Source organism: Sitodiplosis mosellana, unplaced genomic scaffold, assembly GCF_009176505.1.
Source record: "Sitodiplosis mosellana isolate CC-2019 unplaced genomic scaffold, AAFC_SMos_1.0 Smas_scaffold_6226, whole genome shotgun sequence".
NCBI classification, from domain to species: Eukaryota; Metazoa; Arthropoda; class Insecta; order Diptera; family Cecidomyiidae; genus Sitodiplosis; species Sitodiplosis mosellana.
This window is the reverse complement of record NW_022601467.1, coordinates 11,041,889-11,053,659: the sequence shown is the minus strand read 5'-3', so window position 1 is coordinate 11,053,659 and position 11,771 is coordinate 11,041,889.

The following is an 11,771-nucleotide window of genomic DNA, read 5'->3' as shown; positions in this document are numbered from 1 at the left end:
CTCTCTCTCTCTCTCTCTCTCTCTCTCTCTCTCTCTCTCTCTCTCTCTTGCTCCATTTATGTGTTTTGGTTTTTATTTAGACTTTCCATAAACTTTCGTCCTGTGGATTTGCCGTCGTTGTTGTGTGTGTGTGTGTGTTCCGTGTTCCTGCTACTGCTTCTGATTTCCATTCAATGTTCGGTGTGTATGAGAGAAATTGTTCATAAAAATGACACAAGAGTATATAAGGATGAATTTACCCATTAAAAGAACAGTACTAACTAATGTTTATGGTAACTTGTATTCATGGAACTTTAGCTTATCGCATAATTGGGCTGGAATAACTTACTTTGGAGGCTCATCTTGTGATGCCGTCGTTTTCATTTTATGCATTGAAATTTGTATCTCTCTACCGGTCGTTATTTTTTTCGGACTAAACTCACAACGAACCAACCAACCAACCGACACCACTTTCGAGATGAAAATTGAAATGAAAAAAAACTGCGCACAGGCCTTTGCTCGAGTAAATAATCAAACAATTTTTTTTTAAATGTATATAAAAATAATGACAAAAGCTCAATGTTGTTGCGTACGAAAAGTGTGCACGGTGCAGGACAAAGTTTCATTTCGAACAAAATGACGACGAAAAAAAAAACGGATGAAAATGTTTGTTATTTTTATTTCTCCTTCTGCGCTTCCGTTTTGGTCTTTCCGTTTAATGACGGCATTTTCAATCATTCATTAAACGATAAATGCGTGGCCGCATATTGAAACATACGTATGCTGTGTACAATGTTCACACAATTTATCGAATGTACTCTCACTCTCCCATACTCACGGACGGTTTTTATGTTCGCTACATTCATCTACCTCCCTGAATATATTTTAACCATTTACACACACTTACACACACAAACTCTTCAAACGCTGGAAAATACAAAAAGCCAAAACATAATGAAAAAAAAATTAAATAAAACTCACAAAATAATAATCATCGCTACTAGTAGCAGCACATTATGTGTAAGCTACTAAAATACACAAAACACAAACAATGATGGAAAATGCGTAGCAACAACAGTGAACACACTGCAACAGAAAAAAAACTGTGCTTCGAATTTCCAACTCAACTCTTCCATACGTAAGAGTCATTAACCTGAAAATTATTATTAACCTGAACGCACTGCAATCAAAATATAGTTGCATTTTACACACAAATATCTATGATCCGCGTAAATGTTATGTTACCGTGCGGAATGTGTTTATGCGTGTGTGTGTGTGTGTGTGTGTGTGTGTGTGAGAGAGAGAGATAGAGAGAGAGAGAGAGAAACTAAGAAGTGTGTACGACGGTTGATGGAGAGAAGTAGAAGAGACTCCGGCAATGGTTTTTGCTGTTTTGTGTGTTCGATTGAAGAGTGAGATAGTGAATTGATAAAACAATTTAACGGAAATTTTTCTTTACGCATAAAAATCGGTCATTGACCTACACTTCGATTTGATTTAGTGCCTCTAATGGAAGTTTTGTGCACCGCGCCATTACGACGAACGCATATTGGGCTGCATTTGCGATGAGCGCGCACTTCGAATACCTCAAAGTACAGTCGTTGCTGCCACTACTGCTGCTGCTGCTGCTGCTGTTGCTACAAACGAAGGGCTTACAAATAGCACGGCAATGCGTAAGACATTCGCCTACTGCCAGATAATCGCAGGAAAACTTTTGACCCACAAATACATCAAGCCATCGCGTATATTTATATGCAAACGAAGTGAAAATTTCGTTAGATTTTTTTTGTTGAAAATATACACCGTTTTCGCTGTGTTTTTGGCAGTTACATTCATGTTACCGGTTTTGACATGTGCCTTGTGAAAATCCATCGACACAAAATCCATGCCATAAAGTTTTTCACATCTTTCTTCAGTTTTTTTGTTTTTGTGTTTTGGTGTTCGAATTAGTTTGCACTAGATATTTCGAAGTCAAAATTATATAATACACCAAGGAAATTATATCATATTATACATGCATGTAATCATAATTTGGATTCGTGCGGATTGAATGAATGCGATGGATGTGTGTAGCGTCGGCATCAAAATCGTTAGAACATATGGAATGTACGCAAAATGTATAAGAAATGGTACGGGGCATTGGGTGATATGTGTGCACATTTTGTAGGTAAGAAAAGCATGAGTGTATGTGTGTGTGTGTGTGTATGTATTTATGTATGTATGGCAAAAGCGACAAGGATTGATTTGATTAAAGAACTGCTTACTCGTAAATTCATTGAGCTAGGGAGGAGTGCAACCCTTTTCTCTAGCCTAGAATTGCTCGCAATTTTTCTTTTCTTCTCTTTTATTTTTCGATATGTACGGATATCGTATACATAATGCACAAACACAGCACCGTTCGCCGTTTCCTTGTTTTATAATAATAAAATTTCAATATCACGCTTTGTTTAACTATTAGAAATGAGATTGTACGTTTGTACGCGCATTTGACGAATGTGCAATGTGCATAGAAACGAGAATTAGAAATGTAATGAACTTCCCATTCGGTATATTCTTTTTCTCCTCCATTTGCCTATATTTTCGTTATAAAAGTTATAAACAATAGGAAAAGGATTAAATTTTTTCTTTTATTTCAGAGCAAATACAAACATCTGCTTGTGAACAGCAAACGCACACACACACACACACACACATACACACACTGTACACAAATAAAAACGATTTGGTCGAAAGTCATGGACCTTTTCCGTTTTAAGTTGCGTACAGTTCAATAGACGCGTTGTAAACAGTTGGAGCTTCCTCTCTTTCATTCTTTTCTCCATCCCGAAATACGACAAGCAGTAGTTGAATTCGAATAAAGTGGAAATTCCGGGAACAAATCGAGCCAAGTCTATATTCTGCATTGGAATTGATTTCGGTCGCTCTTAAAATGTTCTTTTTTTTTATATTGATTAAAATGGCCATTTTATGCGCGAATCATTCGCGAAAGAGAAGAAGTGAGCCCAACTATGCGCCTGCATGCTCACAGGATTAAGAGCCCGGAAAAGTATAAATGAAAGCTTGTTAACGGCCATGTATTGCAGCAAAAGTAATATAATAACGCTGTTTTCCTTTGAATTTCCTTTTAGCTGCACTTACTGCTGCTACTGCTTGCCATCGTCCATCGTCGGTTCCGGGGGCGATTCAGTGAGCTCACTATTCTCACTGCTCAAATGTTCATACTATTTTTGTAGCGTATGTACTTATCCTCAAATACTCCTTCAACTCTAAACGCTTGCGTTATTTTACAGCACGTTATTATGGCAATAGCCTGAATACCATTAATATCAGAAAAATTTCGCATGGGGTTGTGATATTCACAAATGTTGACCATATTCCATTTTCGTTTCGTTCCATTCCGTTCCTCTTGTTCTTCGTCTTGCTCTTGTGGTTGTTGTGTGTGTGTGTGTGTGTGTTTTTTTTATCATTTTCCAACTGATTTCAACCACATCATCGTCGCATTGCCCGAAGTTCACCAACATCCAGCATCCAACAACAGCATTCACCAATTTTTCTATCGCCTACGACAGAAACGAGTCCTTGCATCACGTTGCCCATTCTATCCGCATCTCTTTTTTTCTACCATCGCATCGTGTCCTTTTCTCCTCGTTGCGTTTATGCTTTTCAAGCTTACAATTTTTATGAGGTAACAAAGTTCACATTTAGGACACCCAATGGTATCGATCCATTTAGTTCGAAGATGCGATACAGACGTTCATTTTTCCCTTTTGTAAATAAAAAAAAACACTAACACACAGCAAACCAACGAACGAGCGAAAGCGAGAAGAGAGAAAGAGCTAGCTAGCGTGTAAGGGAAGAAGAAAGAAAAAATAAGCAAGTGAGCGAGAGAGAAGAAGAGACTATGTAAACGAAATAAAAAAAAACGAAAAATGAACGCGCGACAATGATGACGGCGATGATGATGGTTTCGAAAGCATTGCAGCAGTCATGAAGCAATCTCGACTGAGCCAAACGCAAAAGCAACGACAACGGTAATAGCAGCAGTAGCAGCAACAACAGCAAAGCCAGTCGAAATCGAAGCATTCAACCACCCAATCTACAATGATTGCAACTGACACTGTTGGCGAGATACTTTGCCGCTCACCATTTCAGTTAGATGTAGCTAGCAATTCACACACATGCAACGAGATAAAACCGAACCGAACCAAACGGAAAAAAATTGCAGATTAAAAAGGGACGAAAAATACATAGATATTTGTCTTAATGTGATACATTAAAGGAGCCAGAACGAGAGAAGCAAATATTTGAATCGCGCAAGACAAGTTTTAAAACAACCTCTTCTTTTGCCAGTCAGCTATTTTTTCCTTCCTTTTTTTTTGTATCGTGTCGAAAAAAAAGCACTGAAAAAAAAATTGCACTAGTCGGTGGAAAAATATGTGGTTTGGGGTGTATGATATTTTTTTTTTCATGCATACACATGCACACGTTTCGAGTCTTATGGATTGAACCCGAAAAGGGGATGAGGTCACCATTCAAATATATGCATATAGACTGGAGAACCGAACAAGCACATATAGATATGCGAAAAAGAAATGCGAACGTGTGTATTCTGTGCACCGTATACACAGATACACGAAAAATGCCAACACAATGCAGAAATGATGCTCTCGATGCTATGGTGGAACAACGAAACGAGGGAGAAAAATCTTTAAGGTCAGGGAAATGATTTGGCATTACGATGAGATTGGCCGCATTGGATGTGCCGCAGTGGATGATTTCATGGCATTTGTTTGATTCAAAGGCGTCAATTGACCACGGTCATTTTGACCCTTGAATTTGCCATTTTTTTTTCTACATCTCATGCACGAAATGTCAACATTTTCCAATGGTAAAAATCTTTCTCCGCACCTCGACGAAGTAAAAATGCTGGCGACGACATCGCACACACGAAAAAAAAGAACTAAAATGAATCACATTTTTTTCGCAGTCAGAATGAAGATGATGCTCACCACATTTGGGTGTGCACAGTGCACACGAAAAACATAATAATAATAACAATGCGGAATAAAAAAAAATGCATAGAATAAAACGAGGATTTGCACACAAACACAGGCAAAGTACAAAACAGCGGCAGGAAATACAAAAAAACACACAAACAAAATGGATACATGTAAAAATCTGTGTGTGATGCATATGTACTTGTGTACAACGATAAAAATGGCATAGGAAATAACAACAACAACAACAAATAAGATGATATAATAATTCTGGGCTCGATCGTGCTCCCCTATGTGCTTGGGCACGTTTTAATGCTACCAATCTCTTTTCTCATTATATCTTCCATGAAAAATTATTAGGAACTCTTTTTTTTTCGCTGATGTTTTTCGTTGTATACTTCTGCGTTATATAATATGACTCGTAAAAAATCACTTTTTTTTCCTCAGTCTTCCTCAGTGTCGCTATATCTCCGCGTATACTAAATGAATACATAAACTATAACTTGGAATAATTATGCACGTTTATGTGTGTGGTAAATGGGTTTAGTAAATTCAAGAAAAATGCGAGCAATAACAAAAAAAAATCGCAAATAATTAAATCCGAAACTTCGAACTATGAAGAGTGAAAAAAAAATCTGATGAGCGAGAGATAGAGTGGGAAAGAAAGAGAAAAAAATACATTAGCATCGATGCAAAAATGCACAAACTCATACACTGACACAGGGAAAAGGAGAGCAACCGGGAGAAAGAGAGACATTCTATCACGGAAGAGCAAAGATACAGTTGGCATTTCATGTCAAAACGGCCAATATGCATGCTCCTTTCTCATTTACACTGCTGGCACCTTTGATAATCAATTTACATTTTTCATTGATTGTTCAGATGAGCACATAAAACGAAACACACAAAACTGAAAATGGTGGCAACATTATGCTGAAAACAGTAAGTGACACGAAAAAAAAACAGAGAGGAAAGAGAGAGGGAGAAAGAGACACGAACGGAAAGAAAAAGAGTAGTGCTCATCTACCATATGGCTGAATTTGTGACATCGTATCAAAACATTTTATCCATCGCTCGTGAAATTTTAAAAGGTTTTCAAACCATATTTTGCACTCAGCACCGTATCTCTCTTTCTCACTGTCACAGTAAGCGCATTCGGTTCGTCAGTTTCCTTTTTGCTGGTTTGCAATATATGCTCATCGAATGGAAAAAGACGGAAAGTATGCCTAAATTCGCTTTCACAAACACACACGAGCTTATATTCACACAGCGATTATCTCATCGCTCATTTGAGTTTTTTTTTCTGTTTACAGTGTGTGTGTGTGTGTGTGTGTGTGTGTGTTCAAATTGTTTTTGATCATCACGATTGAGCAATGAACAATGCACCAGCCTTTCAAGTCAAGCTCTTTAAAGCATGCCAAAGTGATTCGATCATAATATTAGTTTTTTTTTCTCCACAAATCCAAAAGAGAGAATATATGAATGTAGAATGATGGGCTAGGGGCCTCACGCCAATTTCCATACATAAAATATGAACAAATAATATGAATTTGTTTATGTTTCAACATATTAAACAGATATGTATGCATAATTTCAATTTTGCTCAATTTTGTTCAATAAATCGACTGTCGGCAGAACCACGTCCAATCTGTTGACGTCATTATCGCTTCAAAAATTCTGGAAGTGGGTTTTGGTGGATCCTCAGGATTGTTCAAAACCGATCCTGGTTCTGGAAGTGGATCCTCAGGATGGACCAGGGCATTGTCAAACCCAGTCTGATCCATCCTGGAGATCCACCAAAACCCACTTCCAGAACATAATTCTCAAGGTGAATATGAACAATAACAAAGCATTCGGGAAATAATACAAAATATTTGAAATCTAGCGTGAATTTTACATGATTTAAATAATACAAATAGATTTTGCTAAATAAAATTTGGCGTGAGTCCCCTAGATGATGGGTATGTGTGTGTGTGTGTGTTGCAAAGTGGAAGAGGTGATTCATTAATTTTGATGCAACAGCATTTTCGAAGCCAACTTTTATACGCCGAGAGAGATTGACAAGCTATTGACGAAATTAAAAAACACCATGCATTATCCTTGATGCAATTAGACAAGTCATGAATTTTTATACGAAAATTCGTTCAAAGCACTTGACAATGGCAAGATGCGGATCGGTGGAAAAACAAACGTACATATACACGCCTACAGCCTTGTTACTTGAGAGCGCGAAAAAAGCACGCGAAATTTGAACAAGTTGTTTTACAACTCGTTTTTTTTCACTATCTTTGTGTGTTTTTGTTACAGAATATGAGCTAAATTTTTCATATGCGTGCCACCATACAAACACACTGCACGAATTTTTCGTTTGCTGTGTGCGCTATTTTGTTTTTGTTTTTGTTTTCATTACTACCGAATATTGACGGTAACATGTCAATCATTCAATTAACTGCATTTTTATTTATTGGATGGAAAAACGTATCCATAAAAAAAAACAACCCATTAACAACCATTAAATATGCTTTGATCGTGAAACACACCAGTTAAATCGCACAAAGGAAAACCAGTTTTTATTTTCGTCTCTATTGATTTCTATCCACTTGAAAATGTTATTATTTGTCAATTGGACAGAAGGAATAAAACCTAAACGGATTGGAATTTAACAGAAATTTAATCGCTCGGAATGATTTAGTGGGAATCTGGTTGAAATTGCAGCAAAAAAAACGAAACCAAAAAAAATGTATTAGCCGCAGAGATTCGAATCGAAATTTGAATTCGTTGCTTTGGACAGCGTTGACTCTTTGGCTGGGAATTCATGCATAAATTGCATACACGAGCAATGTTAAATGAATTTTTAAAAAGAACCGTCGAAATTTCCATTGATATTTTACAACGACAAAATTCAAATATCAATGTCATTCGACATTCGAGTTGCACGATTCATTTGCAAGTATAACATAAGAACGTGAAATGCTCAACCTCCATGCGAAACTATTCATCTGCATTCGGGTTTTGCATCTTAAATAACATCTTTTACGATCAAACACAAGCATCGATCCATAGCTGAATGCTCTCTTTCTCTCTCTTTGCTCCTCTCGCCTTATCCACAGTGCGAGGGAGAAACAATCGAAGCGGCATTTCTCTCTCATTGACACAAAAGTCAAATACCAACACCAACAACAACAACAACAGCAATGGAGCAACAGTTGGGTGCTGATAAATGCATTGCACGGCAACAATTTTCGGAAACTTCCAACTTTGCTCTCATTTGTTTAAGCACTTTTGAGTTCGTACTTGAGACACCTCATCGTTGCAAATGCATGTTTCTTTTCTCATTTTTGTTCGTTTTGTTGTCTGTCTGGCTCTCGCCTTCGTCGTTTCATCGAAATCGAAACTTGATAACAATCCAAATCAAGTTGTGCATACCTCACAATTGGGAAGCAAAAATATGAGACGCAACTAAAAACGGTTTGGCTTGTGTTTCAACTGCTGCTGCTCATTGTGTTTGTAATTGGATGTTGCTCTATTTTCGCGCAATTCGTATTACATAAATTTTGATCTGAAATCTCGAACATTGTCGCACGCGCGCGCGCGTGCAAGCTCATGCCATTCTTGAACAACAACAACAACAACAGAATATAAACACACACATACACTTTTAGCATTGAACGATTTCAAATCGCATTTATTTATACGATACATGAGCACACTCGGCATGCGGTATAAAGTGACAAAGTAAATTAATATATGAAAAAACAACTTATTCATTCATGGAAAATTCTTTTGAATTTTTTGCCGCACACAAAACAAAACAAATTGTAAAAGTGATTCAAGAATTTAGTGGATCATATTAATGAGATGACTGAGATTTTTTGTTGTTGTTCTGGCTGTTTTTTTTCTCTGTATTTATTGATTATTTATTGGGAATAAACAGACAAAAACCGACGAAAAAAAAAATGGGGAAATTGACAAATAAATAGCATCAAAAATTGGTTGGAACGAAAGGCCAATTCATCGTCAAACTATTTGTCATATGAAGTTGATGAAATGACATAAATTAATAATAGATGACAACCACGAGCAATCGAACGAAACGAAGTGAAGAGAATAAAAAGAGAGTAACAAATTTAGTACTGATTATCGGGCCAGGCCAACCTTTAACGAGTATCAAATCGACCATTATTTAAATGTCGAGTTGTGCATTTCAATTATTTTCATATTCGAGCCACACACACTCGACTTGTTAAGAGAAGAAAATGAAAAGCACCAACAACAACTCGTGCGCGGTGTGACACACACACGCCACTGTCAGGAGCAGTGTGTAGAAGAAAGAAAAAAAACGACGACAACAAACAAAAAATAGCAACAACGCGAAATAAATGGACAAAAACAACATTTCATACAGTTGCAGTGTCAGGCGCACTTTCAATACTTCCATTGTCACGCTGCTTATTCTATTGATATTTGCCATAGACAATACGCTCGCGCACGCCACATGCAAATATTTTGCACACATGAAGATAAACAAAAAAGAGAGAGAGAGAGAGAGAGAGAGAGAGAGAGAGAATGAGAAAAAGCACACGACAACCAGAGTAAGTGAGAAAGACAGAAGGAGGGAGGGAGGTATAGAAGAAAAATGAAAAGAAAAAATCGCTCTTTGCCTTTAAATCAAGTTGTAATTTTTCTTATTTGATTTGAGCATATTTTATACTGGAGCGCGTTGTTTTTTCTTCGTGTGGATTCGCGCTCTCGGGCAAGTAGTGTACGGGGCACAAAACGTGCGCGCACTCAAACTCCACGTTTCGCTTGGTTTTCGTTACTGTTGTTGCTTTGTTGTATTTTGAATATGGCTATACGATTCGATGTTTTTTTAAATATGAAATAGAGTTCCCGACGAGAAATTTGCGGTAAAATAGGTGTACGTCGACTATCCGTCGCATATCCGTTTTTGAGTGCGGATACTCGCAATGCGAATAGGTATCCACAATAAAAGTTGCCGCAAAATGTTATCGCTGAATACCCTGCGACTATTCGCGCTGCGATAAATGTGAAGTTGTAACTGGATCGAGTGTGACATTTCGACTTGAAACTTCGTACAACCAACGTGAAGTTGGCTGAGTTCGACGGACTTTTTCGTATTGCGACTATACGTAGAATAGTCGCAATGCGATATTCCGCAAATTTCTCGTCGGGGTTGAAATAATATTTAGTATGAAATTAAAATGAACCAAGGTCACCCACGATTTCCTGATGCAGTTGTTTATGTATATAAATTGTGATTAGTGTGTATAGCAACAACTACTTTTTTTTCGTTGATTTTCTTTGCGTTCGCTGTGTGTTTTTTTTCTACATATGGCTATTCATTTGCTTCGTCTATCGCAACAATGAATACCATTTGATAGAATTCGATGGGGCTTCTCGTTTGCTCAACGAATTAAATCAACTGGCTAACATTTCCTTCAGTCAAACTCGTTCCGATCACAACAATTCTAGCATATTAAGTGATTACACGCTCTTCTGGATTTCGTGTTGCTTGGGCATTTTTTGTTCTGTTTTTTTTTCTCCAGTACGAACAATGCATTTACACATTAGTATTGATGCAACTCTGACAACTACCCCTCTCACTGAGAAAGAAGAAAACAAAAGCAATGCCATTTCGGACCGAAAACTGAGAGCGTCTGTATGTTGGTCAGATCACTGGATGTCTTGGTCGGCCGTTGAACTAAACGATGTATTCGTCGTTTCAGGAATCACTTTTTATGCATCGAAAAATTGTGAGGGAAAAAAACAGAACCGCCACGTATTTCTTCCCAGCCGGAGCGTTGAATCGCTGCTCTTATTTAGGTTATATGTCATGCCATTTGCATATTCGACTCTGCGCAATAAACGGCATTCTTGAAAAACGAAGTAGCGCAAACACATTAAAAAAACAAACACGGAGAGCAAATGCGTTTTTTTCGGCGCTGTCTGTTCAATTCAGTTGTCGATTGCACCGCACCGAGAGTTTTGTTTCATGGCTTCGACAGTTGGCATGTGTGTGTGTGTGCAATGTGCATTCAATGCATTCGAAAGGGAAATATTTTCAACAAATCATCAGAAACGAATGAAACGAAACTTACCATACAATTCAGAACTTTATATGTTAACGTTCTAATAACTTCGATCAAAATCAAGTACGAAACCTATATATGATTTCATGATTATTATCATTACGTATGCAATTCCTAGTGTTATTTCGAAGTATTGGCAATTTTTGCTCAATCGATTTTTATCAATCGGCATTCGGTTTGCGCTGTGTGTGTCTGTTTTTTTCGTACTGTTTTGAATTTTTTGATTGCAACTTTCGTGTTCTTTCCATGTAATCAAAATGAATTTGACTTTAGGTCAAGTTTGTTCGTTTGGCGAACTTTAGAGTTATTGTTGATTTGATTTGAAATTGGCGTTAGTGATGTAGTTTTGTTGTTGTTGTTGTTGTTATTGTTTGGTTTTTGTTTTTGCGAATCGCAATGCATTCGATCATCATCAGCATTTAATGTTTGCATGCACTCTCTCGGTGTGTATGCGCTTTAGTAGTTTTGTTCGACGCTGGCGGGTGCCATTGGGAGCTAACTATCGTGCAAACGACACCATATAATTCGAGCCGAAAAAACTGCACTCTGGCCCCTAATCATAGAGTAGACGCACATTTATAATTATAAATTTGTAGTCTATTTGCTACGGCATGAGAATCAATTTCAATATTGCATGCACATTCGAGATAGAACGTTGATTATTGATTATTATTGAACACTTTGC